Consider the following 17,236-nt stretch of genomic DNA (forward strand, 5'->3'; position numbering starts at 1 on the left):
GAAGAACCAACACACATTTTAGTCATTTACACACACACACACACACACACACACACACACACACACACACACACACACACACACACACACACACACACACACACACACACACAGAGTCTGGGTACACAATGCACTCTTGCTTAGTCGCTGCCTCCTGTAATTCTTCATCCAGTCTGGATCAGGGCAAAAGGCTAGGGGTTTAGAGTTAGTAAAGGATGAGAAACACGACAAGAGGCAAAGCGCACTGTCAGTATGCATGCAGCTAGGTCAGTACACCCTGGGCCGTTGGGGGTTAAGAGGGTTAAGGAAGGGAACGGAGAATGCTAGAAAGATAGTTACTTGTGCACTCTTCGACTGAGGGACCTTACAGATAGTTGTACGTGTGAGGTACAGAGATGAAGTATTCTTTCAAAAATCTTGTTAAACATTATTAATGAACACAGAGTGAGTCCATGCAACTTACATGCTGACCAGACCGCTCGCACAGGTGCATCCGCCATCGCGCACATGTTGATTTTGGCCACCCACACCAGACGTGATCAGGACACGCAGGTTGAAATATCAAAATGAACTCTGAACCAACTATATTCATTTGGGGACAGGTCGAAAAGCATTAAACATTTATGGCAATTTAGTTCGCTAGCAAGCTTGCTGTTGCTAACTAATTTGTCCTGGGATATAAACATTGGGTTGTTATTTTACCTGAAATGCACAAGGTCCTCTACTCCGACAATTAATCCACAGAAAAAAGGGTAAACCAAGTTCGTTTCCAGTAATCTCTCCTCCTTCAGGCTTCTTCTTTGGACTTTATATATGGTGGTTGGCAACCAACTTTGAGGTGCATTACCACCACCAACTGGACTGGAATGTGGACCTCAGTTCATCTTTCAATCACCCGTGTGGGTATATGCTCCTAAAAACCAATGAGAAGATGGGAGAGGAGGGACTTGCAGTGCGTCAAGGGTCACAAATAGAACCAAGTTCGAGCGGTGTGGTCAGCATGTTATTATGTGACTTGTTAAGCACATTTTTACACCTGCACTTATTTAGGGTTGCCATAACAATATTGGGGCGGCAGGTAGCCTAGTGGCTAGAGCGTTGGACTAGTAACCCGAAAGGTTGCAAGATCGAATCCCCGAGCTGACAAGGTAAAAATCGGTCGTTCTACCCCTGAACGAGGCAGTTAACCCACTGTTCCTAGGCCGTCATTGAAAATAAGAATTTGTTCTTAAATGACTTGCCTAGTTAAATAAAAAAAAATGTTTTAAGGGTTTGAATACTTAATGACTCAAGACATTTCAGCTTTTCATTTTTTTATTCAATTGTAAAAATAAAGAAATGATTCCACTTTGACATTATGGAGTATTGTTTTTAGGCCAGTGACAAAAAAAGTCTCAATTTAATAAAATGTTAAATTCAGGCTGTTACACAACAACATATGGAAAAAGTCAATGGGTGTGTATAATGTCTGAAGGGACTGTAGCTAACATTAGCATATTCACTAGCTAGCACAACATAGCTAGCTAGCTAAGGATACTGCACTAACTCCATGGCTAAACAAAGACAGCTGTTTCGTGGAATATAGTTAATCCATTGCAATTTAATTATAATGTTAATACTAGCTACAGTGGTTAGTTAGCTTGGAAGAAGTATTTAGTGTTGTGTGAATTGCATCTGTGCACTTAGCTAGCTACCATCCCATAGCCTACATTACATATGAAGTGTGACAGGCTCATCCGTGGATGTACGGAGAAAATGCCCTCTTATGTCCTTTATTTTGTTGGCTCCCCCATGTGGGGATTTGTGCTCTCTGATTGGCTCAAACTCAAGTTGTTGGCCACTGACGAGCATTGCGATTCTATATAGCTACCTTTAAAGCTGCAATATGCAACTTTTTGGGGCGAACTGGCCAAATTCACATAGAAATGTAAGTTATAGATCTGTGATTCTTATTGAAAGCAAGTCTAAGAAGCGGTAGATATATTATATGTGTCCTATTTCTATGCTTCCTGTTCTTAAGTTTCATTTTTGTGTCTTTTACTTTGGGTTTTGTACACCAGTTTCAAAGAGCTGAAAATACAATATTTTTGGATATTGAAAATATATTTCACAGCAGTTTAGATGGTACAATGATTATCTATACTATATACAGTGCCTTCGGAAAGTGTTCAGACCCCTTGACTTTCTCCACCTTTTGTTAAGTTACAGCCTTATTCTAAAAATGATTAAATAAAAAAATGTCCTCAGCAATATACACACAATACCCCATGACAAAGCGAAAACAGGTTTTTATAAATTTTTGCAAATTTATCTAAACAGACATACCTTATTTCCATAAGTATTCAGACCCTTTGCTATGAGACTCGAAATTTAGCTCAGGTGTATATTTTTTCCATCGAGGATCCTTGATTGGAGTCCACCTGTGCTAAATTCAATTGATTGGACATGATTTGGAAAGGCACACACCTGTCTATATAAGGTCCCACAGTTGACAGTGCATGTCAGAACAAAAACCAAGGCATGAGGTCGAAGGAATTGTCCGTAGAGCTCCGAGAAAGGATTGTGTCGAGGCACAGATCTGGGGAAGGGTAATAAAACATTTATGCAGCATTGAAGTCTAGATCCAAAAGGCTTCTTAACAGCTTCTATCCCCAAGCCATAAGACTCCTGAACAGCTAATCAAATGGCTACCCAGACTAATTGCATTGTTGCTCCCCCCTCCCACCCCCCACCTTAATTACCTCGACTAACCTGTGCCCCAGCACATTGACTCTGTATCGGTACCTCCTGTATATAGCCTTGCTACTGTTATTTTATTGCTGCTCTTTAATTTTGTTCTTTATCTATTTTTTACTTAACACTTATTTTTCTTAAAAGTGCATTGTTGGTTAAGGGTTTGTAAGTGAGCATTTCACAGTAAGGTCTACACCTGTTGAATTTGGTGCAAGTGACAAATACAATTTGATTTGATTTTATATAACATCTATAGAAGAGACATAAATGCTTATGGGGAGGTGTTGCTGAATATATATTCAGAGCCATATCCCTGTAATGCTTAGAGAAAATCTTATGTCAGTGCTATTGAAGTGTTGTGGTTGCAGGTTCACTTGGCATATCTAAAGCCTTTTCTTTTGGGGGGTTGCTATAGGCAACCAAGTGCTAACAGTCAGTATCTAAATAATGTGTGTGAGTGCCTGTAATCTGGTTCAGGTTGTTAATCAACCTACCAGGGTGTTCACAAACACTACAGGAACAAGATCATCCACATGTATCAACCACATTTTTACTAACACTGTTGAACTTTGTTCTAAAGCTGTATCTGTACCCATTGGATGCAGTAATCACAATATTGTGTCTATATCCAAGAAAGCCAAAATTCCAAAGAGATTTATAAGAGATCATAAAAAAGATTTTGCTGTGACTCATATGGATGGTGTTAAAAATATTTGTTGGTCTGATGTGATTAATAAGGAGCATCCAGACGCTGCACATTGATGAATTTATAAAATTGCTTCTTCCAATTATTGATAAACATGCACCGGTTAAGAAACTGACTGTTAGAACTGTTAAGGATCCATGGATTGATGAGGAATTGAAAAACTGTATGGTTGAAAGAGATGGGGGAAAAGGAGTGGCTAATAAGTCTGGCTGCACATCTGACTGGCTGACTTACTGCAAATTGAACAATTATGTGACTAAACTCAAAAAGATAAGAAACTGTATTATGCAGTCAAGATCAATGATATAAAAAATGAATGAAAAAAACTTGAGTACTTTAAATTCAATTATGGGCAGAAAGACAAATGTAACTTTTATCGAATCAGATGCCTTATTCATTACAAAACCATTTGATGTTGCCAATTATTTTAATGATTAACTCTTTGGCAAAGTGGGCAAACTTAGGTAGGAAATGCCAACAACGAACAGTGAGCCATTGTATTCATGCATAAAAAACTAATTATGAAAGAAAACCATTGCAAGTTTGAATTTTGTAAAGTTAGTGTGGGAGAGATGGAAAAAGTATTGTTTTACAATCAATAATGACAAACCCCCTGGCATTGACAACTTGGATGGAAAGCTACTGTGGATGGTAGCTGACTCTATAGTCACTCCTATCTGTCATATCTTTAATCTTAGCCTAGAGCCTAGAGGAGAAGAAAGCCTTTGTCCTTAGGCCTGGAGGGAAGCCAAAGTAATTCCGCTACGCAAGAGTAGTAAAGCAGCCTTTACTGGTTCTAACAGCAGACCTATAAGCTTGCTGCCAGCTCTTAGCAAACTGTTGGAAAGAACTGTTTGACCAAATACAATGCTATTTCTCTGTAAACAAATTAACAACAGACTTTCAGCATGCTTATAGAGAAGGGCACTCAACATGTACTGCACTGACACAAACGACTGATGATTGGTTGAAAGAAATTGATAAGGTTATGGGAACTGTACTGTTAGATTTCAGTGCAGTCTTTGATAATGTTGACCATAACCTGTTGCGAAAACGTATGTGTTATGGCTTTTCAACCTCTGCCATATCGTGGATTCAGAGCTATCTAATAGAACTCAAAGGGTTTTCTTTAATGGAAGCTCCTCCAATGTCAAACATGTAACTCCAATTTGAGCAGCAACAGCTGAAAAATGAGCTCCTACAAATATTGAAATTTACATGGTTTTTAGAGTGAAGTACATCGGAAAAAAGCAAAAGAAAACTGCAAGACTGAATAGGAGAAAAAACAAGCAACAAACAAAGAAGATAGGCTTTTGAAAAATAACTATTTTTCATAAAATTGTAGTTAGCTAGCTGAATTGTTTACCAGTTGCTAAGCAGTTGCTAGGGACTCTTTTGGAAGAAGCTAGCTAGCTAACGAAGAACAACAAAGAATATCTAGTTAACAGAAGAAAAGAAAGAGAAAATCAGGACAGAAGAAAAAGGATATCAAAGTGAAACAGTTCTCTAAAGACACAGGAGACAATAATACAAGAAACAACACTTCTGTAGCTTGTCAACTATGTGTCTGTCTATCCCTGTTCTCTCCTCTCTGCACAGGCCATACAAACGCTTCACACCGCGTGGCCGCTGCCACTCTAACCTGGTGGTCCCAGCGCGCACGACCCACGTGGAGTTCCAGGTCTCCGGCAGCCTCTGGAACTGCCGGTCTGCAGCCAACAAGGCTGAGTTCATCTCAGCCTATGCTACCCTCCAGTCCCTAGACTTCCTGGCGCTGACGGAAACATGGATTACCACAGATAACACTGCTACTCCTACTGCTCTCTCTTCGTCTGCCCACGTGTTCTCGCATACCCCTAGAGCATCGAGCCAGCGGGGTGGTGGCACTGGAATCCTCATCTCTCCCAAGTGGACATTCTCTCTTTCTCCCCTGACCCATCTGTCTATCTCCTCATTTGAATTCCATGCTGTCACAGTTACCAGCCCTTTCAAGCTTAACATCCTTATCATTTATCGCCCTCCAGGTTCCCTTAGAGTTCATCAATGAGCTTGACGCCTTGATAAGTTCCTTTCCTGAGGATGGCTCACCTCTCACAGTTCTGGGTGACTTTAACCTCCCCACGTCTACCTTTGACTCATTCCTCTCTGCCTCCTTCTTTCCACTCCTCTCCTCTTTTGACCTCACCCTCTCACCTTCCCCCCCTACTCACAAGGCAGGCAATACGCTTGACCTCATCTTTACTAGATGCTGTTCTTCCACTAATCTCATTGCAACTCCCCTCCAAATCTCCGACCACTACCTTGTATCCTTTTCCCTCTTGCTCTCATCCAACACTTCTCACTCTGCCCCTACTCGGATGGTATTGCGCCGTCCCAACCTTCGCTCTCTCTCTCCCGCTACTCTCTCCTCTTCCATCCTATCATCTCTTCCCTCTGCTCAAACCTTCTCCAACCTATCTCCTGATTCTGCCTCCTCAACCCTCCTCTCCTCCCTTTCTGCATCCTTTGATTTTCTCTGTCCCCTATCCTCCAGGCCGGCTCGGTCCTCCCCTCCTGCTCCGTGGCTCGACGACTCACTACGAGCTCACAGAACAGGGCTCCGGGCAGCCGAGCGGAAATGGAGGAAAACTCGCCTCCCTGCGGACCTGGCATCCTTTCACTCACTCCTCTCTACATTCTCCTCTTCTGTCTCTGCTGCTAAAGCCACTTTCTACCACTCTAAATTCCAAGCATCTGCCTCTAACCCTAGGAAGCTCTTTGCTACCTTCTCCTCCCTCCTGAATCCTCCTCCCCCTCCCCCCTCCTCCCTCTCTGCGGATGACTTCGTCAACCATTTTGAAAAGAAGGTTGACGATATCCGATCCTCGTTTGCTAAGTCAAACGACACCGCTGGTCCTGCTCACACTGCCCTACCCTGTGCTTTGACCTCTTTCTCCCCTCTCTCTCCAGATGAAATCTCGCGTCTTGTGACGGCCGGCTGCCCAACAACCTGCCCACTTGACCCTATCCCCTCCTCTCTTCTCCAGACCATTTCCGGAGACCTTCTCCCCTTCCTCACCTCGCTCATCAACTCATCCTTGGCCGCTGGCTACGTCCCTTCCGTCTTCAAGAGAGCGAGAGTTGCACCCCTTCTGAAAAAACCTACACTCGATCCCTCCGATGTCAACAACTACAGACCAGTATCCCTTCTTTCTTTTCTCTCCAAAAACTCTTGAACGTGCCGTCCTTGGCCAGCTCTCCTGCTATCTCTCTCAGAATGACCTTCTTGATCCTAATCAGTCAGGTTTCAAGACTGGGCATTCAACTGAGACTGCTCTTCTCTGTGTCACGGAGGCTCTCCGCACTGCTAAAGCTAACTCTCTCTCCTCTGCTCTCATCCTTCTAGACCTATCTGCTGCCTTTGATACTGTGAACCATCAGATCCTCCTCTCCACCCTCTCCGAGTTGGGCATCTCCGGCGCGGCCCACGCTTGGATTGCGTCCTACCTGACAGGTCGCTCTTACCAGGTGGCGTGGCGAGAATCTGTCTCCGCACCATGCGCTCTCACCACTGGTGTCCCCCAGGGCTCTGTTCTAGGCCCTCTCCTATTCTCGCTATACACCAAGTCACTTGGCTCTGTCATATCCTCACATGGTCTCTCCTATCATTGCTATGCAGACGACACACAATTAATCTTCTCCTTTCCCCCTTCTGATAACCAGGCGGCGAATCGCATCTCTGCATGTCTGTCAGACATATCAGTGTGGATGACGGATCACCAGCTCAAGCTGAACCTCGGCAAGACGGAGCTGCTCTTCCTCCCGGGGAAGGACTGCCCGTTCCATGATCTCGCCATCACGGTTGACAACTCCCTTGTGTCCTCCTCCCAGAGTGCTAAGAACCTTGGCGTGATCCTGGACAACACCCTGTCGTTCTCCACTAACATCAAGGCGGTGACCCGATCCTGTAGGTTCATGCTCTACAACATTCGCAGAGTACGACCCTGCCTCACACAGGAAGCGGCGCAGGTCCTAATCCAGGCACTTGTCATCTCCCGTCTGGATTACTGCAACTCGCTGTTGGCTGGGCTCCCTGCCTGTGCCATTAAACCCCTACAACTCATCCAGAACGCCGCAGCCCGTCTGGTGTTCAACCTTCCCAAGTTCTCTCACGTCACCCCGCTCCTCCGCTCTCTCCACTGGCTTCCAGTTGAAGCTCGCATCCGCTACAAGACCATGGTGATTGCCTACGGAGCTGTGAAGGGAACGGCACCTCCATACCTTCAGGCTCTGATCAGGCCCTACACCCAAACAAGGGCACTGCGTTCATCCACCACTGGCCTGCTGGCCCCCCTACCTCTGAGGAAGCACAGTTCCCGCTCAGCCCAGTCAAAACTGTTCGCTGCTCTGGCACCCCAATGGTGGAACAAGCTCCCTCACGACGCCAGGACAGCGGAGTCAATCACCACCTTCCGGAGACACCTGAAACCCCACCTCTTTAAGGAATACCTAGGATAGGATAAAGTAATCCTTCTAACCCCCCCCCTTAAAAGATTTAGATGCACTATTGTAAAGTGGTTGTTCCACTGGATATCATAAGGTGAATGCACCATTTTGTAAGTCGCTCTGGATAAGAGCGTCTGCTAAATGACTTAAATGTAAATGTAATGTAAAGTGTGGTGTACCGCAGGGCAGCTCTCTAGGCCCTTTACATTTTTTCAATTTTTACCAATGACCTGCCACTGGCATTAAACAAACCATGTGTGTCCATGTATGCTGACGATTCAACCATATACTGTATGCATCAGCAACCACAGCTAATGAAGTAACAAACTATTAACAAGGAGTAGCAGTCTGTTTTGGAATGGGTGGCCAGTAATAAAATGGTCCTAAACATCTCTAAAACTAAGAGCATTGTATTTGGTACAAATCATTCCCTAAGTTCTAGACCTCAGCTGAATCTGGTAATGAATGGTGTGAATGTTGAACAAGTTGAGAAGACTAAATTACTTGGCATTACCTTAGATTGTAAACTGTCATGGTAAAAATATATAGATTCAATGGTTGTAAAGGTGGGGAGAGGTCTGTCCGTAATAAAGAGATGCTCTGCTTTTTTGACAACACATTCCAAAAAGCAAGTCCTGCAGGCTCTAGTTTTGTCCTACCTTGATTATTATCCAGTCGTGTGGTCGAGTGCTGCAAGGCAAGACCTAGTTAAGCTGCAACTGGCCCAGAACAGAGCGGAACATCTTGCTCTTCTTTGTAATCAGAGGGCTGATATAAATACTACGCCTGTCAGTCTCTCTCGGCTAAGAGTTGAGGAGAGACTGACTGCATTACTTCTTATTATAAGAAACATCGTGTTGAAAATCCCAAATTGTTTGCATAGTCAACTTACACACAACTCGGACACACACACTTACACCACCAGACATGCCACCAGGGGTCTTTTCCTAATCTCCAAATCCAGAATAAATTCAAGAAAGCGTATAGTATTATATAGAGCCATTATTGCATGGAACTCCGTTCCATCTCATATTGCTCAAATGAACATCAAACCTGGTTTCAAAAAACAGATAAAGCAACACCTCACAACACCTTTCCCCTATTTGACCAAGACAGTTTGTGTATATATTGGTATTGATATGTAGGCTTCGTGTGCCTTTTAAATTGTTTTTAAGTAGTTCTGTCCTTGAGCTGTTCATTTCTATTAATGTTCTGTATTATGTCATGTTTCAAGTTTTATGTGGACCCCAGGAAGAGTAGCTGCTGCTTTTGCAGCAGCTAATGGGGATCCTAATAAAATACAAAATAATTGAAGAAGTTTGGAATCACCAAGACTCTTCCTGGAGCTGGCCGCCTGGCCAAACTGAGCAATCGGGGGAGAAGGGCCTTGGTAAGGGAAGTGACCAAGAACCCAATGGTCACTCTGACAAAGCTCTAAAGTTCATCTGTGGAGATTGGAGAACCTTCCAGAAGGACAACCATCTCTGCAGCACTCCACCAATCAGGCCTTTATGGTAGAGCGGCCAGACGGAAGCCACTCCTCAGTAAAAGGCACATGACAGCCCGCTTGGAGTTTGCCAAAAGGAACCTAAAGACTCTCAGACCATGAGAAACAAGATTCTCTGGTCTGATGAAACCAAGATTGAACTCTTTGATCTGAATGCCAAGTGTCACGCCTGGAGGAATCCTGGCACCATCCCTACGGTGAAGCATGGTGCTGGCAGCATCATGCTGTGGGGATGTTTTTCAGCAGCAGGGACTTGGAGACTAGTCAGGACCGAGTGAAAGATGAACAGAGCAAAGTACAGAGAGATCCTTGATGAAAACCTGCTCCAGAGCGCTCAGGACCTCAGACTGGGGCGAAGGTTCACCTTCCAACAGGACTACGACCCTAAGCACAAAGCCAATACAACGCAGGAGTGGCTTCGGGACAAGTCTGAATGTCCTTGAGTGGCCTTGCCAGAGCCCGGACTTGAACCCGATCGAACAACTCTGAAGAGACCTGAAAATAGCTGTGCAGCAACGCTCCCCATCCAAGCTGACAGAGTTTGAGAGGATCGGCAGAGAAGAATGGGAGAAACTCCCAAAATACAGGTGTGCCAAGCTTGTAGTGTCATACCCAAGAAGACTCAAGGCTGTAATTGCTGCCAAAGGGGCTTCAACAAAGTGCTGAGTAAACAGTCTGAATACTTATGTAAATGTCATATTTCCATAAAACTGTTTTTGCTTTGTCATTATGGGGTATTGTGTGTAGATTGATTTCATCCATTTTAGAATAAGGCTGTAACATAACAAAATGTGGAAAAGTTAAGGGGTCTGAATACTTTCCGAATGCAGTCATGTCTTAAAGTAATGGACTGTCATTTCTCTTTGCTTATTTGAGCTGTTCTTGCCATAATATGGACTTGGTCTTTTACCAAATAGGGCTATCTTCTGTATACCCCCCTACCTTGTCACAACACAACTTATTGGCTCTAACGCATTAAGAAGTAAAGAAATTACACAAATTAATTTGAGAAGGCACACCTGTTAATTGAAATGCATTCCAGGTGACTACCTCATGAAGCTGGTTGAGAGAATGCCAAGAGTGTGCAAAGCTGTCATCAAGGCAAAGGGTGGCTATTTGAAGAATCTCAAATATAAAACCTCTTGATTTGTTTAACACTGTTTTGAATACTACATGTGTTATTTCATAGTTTTGATGTCTTCACTATTATTCTACAATGTAGAAAATAGAAAAAGAAAAAATAAAAACACCTGGAACTTTTGACAGGTAGTGTATATTAGTCGCTAAAGTTCCGGAGCATGTCTTTAACTCGAGTTAACTGATTAACTCTGACAGCCCTAGTTTTGTACATGATGATACAGTACATGCATGATATGGACTTGATCACAATAAATATGAGGCAGTAGCACTAACCGGAACAGGTTCTCCAAGACGTAATGGTAATCATCAGAGTTACTGTCAGGTAGGAAGCATGCTGCAAACACGATAATGGCATTCCAGTCACCATAGTAACCTGAGGAGAGAGAGGAGATGGGGGGTCATCAAGAGCAGGCGTCTACTGAATAATCACAGGATATTCAGCGCAAAAATATGTCTGTGTGTGTCAGGGTTTAGGTCAGTTTGAATTGAAGTAACTCAATCCAGGAAGTGATTTGAATTTAAAATTAAGAAATTGAAAAACTTTTGAAATAAATAGCTTCTCGTTTTCAGTTTATCATTATTGAATTAGAATTTCTGTTAATTTCATGAATTGACTGACATTAAAGCTAGTTGACCCCAACCGTGGTGTGTGTCTGTGTGATGTTATTAGCTCCCCGAGCTGACAAGGTAGAAATCTGTCGTTCTGCCCCTGAACAAGGCAGTTAACCCACTGTCCCTAGGCCATCATTCTAAATAAGAATTTGATCTTAACTGACTTGCCTAGTTAAATAAAGGTTAAATAAATGTTTTTTTAAATAAACATTTGGACAGTGTGTGAATGTTTGTATGTGTGTGTACCTCCATGAGAGATGACTCTTTGGTAAGGCTCAATACACTTCATGTCAATGCGGTGCTCCTTCTCCCCGATGACGACTGTCCTCCATAGTTTGGTGTCCTGTCACTCCTGCTCTGCACTGTACTCTGGGATAGCCTCACTAGGCTCCCTGTCTGCTTCCTGACTGGACACCCGGGGGTCACCTGTTGATGACATCATTCTATAGCTTTAAAGGTGCTAGACAGATTTCTCAAAATGTCTCCCCTATGTGGAAGGTTGGTGAATTGCAACAGCACTAGGCTGCATTCAAAACACATCTCCCCCCTCCCACGTCCCATTTCCCTGTAACATCACACTTTTTTTTTTTATTTCACCTTTATTTAACCAGGTAGGCCAGTTGAGAACAAGTTCTCATTTACAACTGCGACATGGCCAAGATAAAGCAAAACAGTGCGACACAAACAACAACAGAGTTACACATGGAATAAACAACACATAAAGTCAATAACACAATAGAAAAAAAGTCTATATACAGTGTGTGCAAATGAGGTAAGAAAAAAGGGAGGTAAGGCAATAAATAGGCCATTGACAACTGTGATGGCACAGGTGAAGTACTTTCTTGCGTGAGTAGAAAAGTGTATGTGTGTCACCTGGTCTGTTTTCCAACCCATCGATGTCGTGTTCATTTGAGGCCATCATCCCAGCATCATCTGAAGCAGGCCTACCAAAACACACAGTAATCCAGTCATGACTAAAACCACCATAGACTCCATAGAGGAATTACAAACAAAAGTATTTTACACAATTAAATAAACGAACAGTCACTTTTGGTAATTTGTTGTAAATAACTGACCACAAAGCGACAGAGAAAGAAGCACTATCTTTCACCAAATTGGAGTCAGGTGACGTCCCTCTGAATCTTAATGAGAGATGCTCAACTGTCGCAGAGTGAAGGGTGTGTCACAATAAACATAAATCAACAAGTATAACATCTATTTAGTTGTTGTTAAATTTGTCCCCTACTTGGACTCCATGTTGGTCTCCAGAAAGTATAGTTCAAAAACAAGATTGTCACAACAAACTTATTTGTCAAAAATACATATAATCTATTTAGAAATTAGTATCCCAAATGCACACACACCCCCTCAGGCCTGGAGAGAAGCAACAGCCGACCAATCAGCCTGTTACCTACCCTTAGTACATTTTGGAGGAAAAAATTGTGTTTGATCAGATACAACGCTATTTCACAGTAAACAAATTAACAACAGATTTTCAGCACGCTTAGAGGGAAGGGCATTCACCACGTACGGCACTTACACAAATTACTGATGATTGGCTGAGAGAAATGTATCATAAAAAGATTGTGGGAGCCGTTTTGTTACATTTCAGGGCAGCTTTTGACATTATTGATCATAATCTGCTGCTGGAAAAACGTATGTATTTACATTCCCTGCTATATTGTGGATCGAGAGTTACCTGTCTAACAGAACACAGTGTTCTTTAACGGAAGCCTCTCCAACATAATACAAGTAGAGTCAGGCATTCCCCAGGACAGCTGTATAGGCCCCTTACTTTTTAAAATCTTTACTAATGACCTTCCACTAGCTCTGAGTAAAGCCTGTGTGTGTCTATGTATGCTGATGACTCAACACGATACACGTCAGCTACCACAGCAAGTGAAATCAGTGCAACACTTAAAGAGCTGCAGTCAGTTTCAGAATGGATGGCAAGACATAAGTTACTCCTAAATATTAAAAAAACTAAAAGCATTGTTTTTGGGGCATTCATTAAACCCTAAACCTCAACTAAATATTGTAATGAATAATGTGGAAATTGAGCAAGTTGAGGAGACTAAACTGCTTGGAGTAACCCTGGATTGTAAACTGTCATGGTCAAAACATATTGATGCAACAGTAGCTAAGATGGTGAGAGGTCTGTCCATAATAAAGCGCTGCGCTGTCTTCTTAACAACGCTATCAATAAGGTTCCTAGGTTCTAGGAGCCATTACAATTACAAAAAGGGGAAGAGTAATTTAAATTACAGAGGGGCGACAGGGCAAGACAAACATCCACCATGCAACTGGGGCAGAGGGAAAATGACTACACACAGGTACACACAAACATAGTGAAAACCTGAGTAAACACGTTATGAGATCGACCAAAAGTTAATATCACTGAAACTACTCTCCATTTGAAACACTGACTATTCAATTGAGTCTACATCTGAACACAGAGTGTAAGCTACATGTTGTATATATCATGTTGATATTAGCATGTGGAGAGTATGATGACATGTAGCACATTCTGAAGCATAGATTGGAATAGAGACAACTCCATTGCTTAGACGCACACCTGTATTAAATGGGACCATTGTTGCTTGGCAAAGGTCAAAACTCCAAAAGCAGTGGCCCATCCCACAGAGGAATTTTTGCAGTTGGTCTTGGATCCGCAGCCTGGCCTTAAATAAAAAGCTCTTGGGTACACTAGTCCCTCCCTGACAGGCAGACCAGAATTTCCAGTTGAGATAAGGTCTGTGGTTACTACTTTCTAGAGGTTGACCGATTATGATTTTTCAATGCTACATATACCGATTATTGGAGGGTCAAAAAAAAACCGCTGCCGATTAATCGGCCGATTTATTTATTTATTTGTAATAATGACAATTACAACAATACTGAATGAACACTTATTTTAACTTAATATAATACATCAATAAAATCAATTTAGCCTCAAATAAATAATGAAACACGTTCAATTTGGTTTAAATAATGCAAAAACAAAGCGTTGGAGAAGAAAGTCAAAGTGCAATAAGTGCCATGTAAAAAAGCTAACGTTTAAGTTCCTTTCTCAGAACATGAGAGCATATGAAAGCTGGTGGTTCCTTTTAACATGAGTCTTCAATATTCCCAGGTAAGAAGTTTTAGGTTGTAGTTATTGGAATTATAGGACTATTTCTCTCTATACCATTTGTATTTCATATACCTTTGGCTATTGGGTGTTCTTATAGCCACTATAGTATTGCCAGTGTAACAGTATAGCTTCCGTTCCTCTCCTCGCCCCTTCCTGGGCTCGAACCAGGGACACATTGACAACAGCCATCCTCGAAGCATCGTTACCCATCACTCCAGAAAAGCCGCTAATTAAGGTCTTTGTTAGGAAGAAATGGTCTTCACATAGTTTGGAACGAGCCAGGCGGCCCAAACTGCTGCATATACCCTGACTCTGCTTGCACGGAACGCAAGAGAAGTGACACAATTTCTCTAGTTTAAAAAAAATAATGTTAGCAGGCAATATTAACTAAATATGCAGGTTTAAAAATATATACTTGTGTATTGATTTTAAAGAAAGGCAATGATGTTTATGGCTAGGTACACATTGGTACAACGAGTGTGCTTTTTTCGCGAATGCGCTTCTTAAATCATCACCCGTTTGGAAAACTAGGCTGTGATTCAATGAGAAATTAACAGGCACCACATCGATTATATGCAACGCAGGACAAGCTAGATAAACTAGTAATATCATCAACCATGTGTAGTTAACTAATGATTATGTTAAGATTGATTGTTTTTTATAAGAGAAGTTTAATGCTAGCTAGCAACTTACCTTGGCTTCTTGCTGCACTCCCATAACAGGTGGTCAGCCTGCCACGCAGTCTCCTCGTGGAGTGCAATGTAATCGGCCACAATCAGTGTCCAAAAATGCCGATTACCGATTGTTATGAAAACTTGAAATCGGCCCTAATTAATTGGCCATTCCGATTAATTGGTCGACCTCTACTACTTTCCCATCACATCTGATTTCAGGATTGAAGTTTAACACCCACACAGCAGTCAATACAAAGTGAAATCCATAAATAAACAAATACATATTTATAAATTGATAAAACATTCTAAATTGACATTGGGATACATGCCATGTAGGAACCTCGGAAGAACTTTGTCATATATGCAGGCATCAGTGAGCTGCTACTAACACACACACACACACACACACACACACACACACACACACACACACACACACACACACACAGAGACATCATGCAATGGGATTCAAATAAATGTTACTGATCTATTACTGGTCCTGCAACATAGAGAAACAATAGAACACCAACATGTCAAACACATACTTGTTAACATAGTTCCAAACACACACCTTGACTCTGGACCAACTTGCCACCACACATTTATCCTGTAGGTTCAGTATGGATCTGTACTGCACTCCTGTGGTCATACACCATACTGCAGCTCAATGTCACAGCCACTCTCCTCCCTCGGTAGTCACCAGTGTATTCTAGTCTAATCAATAAAGGTTAAAAAAAAATGTATTAGATATTGATCCACTAATGGAATTTTAAGAACCTGGTCCTAGATCTGTTTGTGTAGTCTTGCCAACTCCTATGGTCATTGTCATGTCAAACTTGCCAAACAAGACAGCACAAACAGATCTGGGTCCGGGCTGGAGAGTAGAAAGTGGGCATAACCATCAGGAACATACTGGGTCTGCTCTTCAGTCTCATTATGGGCATGGTCTTCAAGAAGATACTGAGCGTTGCCTGTGGGGTCGTATGGCTCTTCTGGAGTTCTGGAGTGGTCTTTACGTTCAGCCTCCCAGTGGGCCTGGCCTTCACTCTCATAATGGCTATACTCATCAGACTGGTCTTTGTCATTGCCTTCAGCATGGTAGTAGTAGGAAGTAGTAGTATGTCCTTCATTTTCATAATGTTGGCTGAGGCCAGCATCTCTCATATCTGCAGCAAGGTTGTGGGTTTGGTAGTAGGCATGGTCTTCAGTCTCATGGAGGTTGTGTGTGGGGTGGTCAGCGTAGTCATATCCATACTGGGTGTCACTGTTGTTGGCTTGGTCCTGACTCGCTGTCCACTGGTGAGGAACACTCTCACTGGTTTGCTGGCTCCAATAATGGGATGTAACATCTTCAAGTCTGGAGGTGGGGAAAATGACTAAATGGGTGACAAATACATAGCAAACACGTAATAATCACTGACTATCTGTCATTCTCAGTAATGTCCACTAAAGACTGCAAAATCTCAGTTTAGAAATCAGAGTCATATTCACACACACACACACACACACCTTGTGTGAGACAGAGGGGAGCTGGCTCTATTAGCTGTGGTGGGGATACAGCTGTAATGAGACAGGTAATGCATATTTAATGAGGCATAAACAGATTTATAAACACACACAGTGCTGAGATCAAAGCCTTGCACAACACACACACACACACACACACACACACAAAGTGATCCCTTGTATCCTCTCGAAAAAGCTTGGTTCATGCTGGAGAGGGGTATGAGGCCACACGGGTCAACATCCTCTCTCTACCCTGTTCACCCACCTCATTCTTCCCTCACATAGAACACACCATCTTACTCTCTTGATAGCTTTTAAATCTGATTCCACAGTCCGTGCTACTTTACAAATACCCAGCAGCTGTTTAAAGGCCCATACACACTCCATAGAAAAGACATGATGGCCTCAGGGCAAACACAAAGAAGAAGAATACGTTGGGCAATTAGGCCTGGCTCGCAGTCGGCAGCCCAATTCATCCCAAAGGTAATCGATGGGGTTGAGTTCAGGGCTCTGTGCAGGCCAGTCAAGTTCTTCCACACCAATCTCGACAAACCATTTCTGTATGGACCTCGCTTTGTGCACGGAGGCATTGTCATGCTGAAACAGGAAAGGCCTTCCCCAAACTGTTCTACAATGTCATTGTATGCTATAGCGTTAAGATTTCCCTCCACTGGAACTAAGGGGCCTAGCCTGAACCATGAAAACAGCCCCAGACCATTATTTCTCCATCAAACTTTACA

The 17,236-nt window shown here is 42.7% G+C and overlaps 1 long non-coding RNA gene across 1 annotated transcript; it reads right to left on the bottom strand.

Moving 5' to 3' along the window:
- Positions 1-600: 600 nt before the first annotated feature.
- LOC123730436 (uncharacterized) lies at positions 601-17,003 on the bottom strand. Its single transcript, XR_006761873.1, has 6 exons — positions 16,500-17,003; positions 15,562-16,347; positions 12,057-12,127; positions 11,430-11,609; positions 10,845-10,944; positions 601-913 (listed from the first exon to the last, which is right to left on the bottom strand). It is a non-coding gene; the product is annotated as an uncharacterized lncRNA (long non-coding RNA).
- Positions 17,004-17,236: the final 233 nt, after the last annotated feature.

Source organism: Salmo salar, chromosome ssa24, assembly GCF_905237065.1.
Source record: "Salmo salar chromosome ssa24, Ssal_v3.1, whole genome shotgun sequence".
Taxonomy (NCBI): domain Eukaryota; kingdom Metazoa; phylum Chordata; class Actinopteri; order Salmoniformes; family Salmonidae; genus Salmo; species Salmo salar.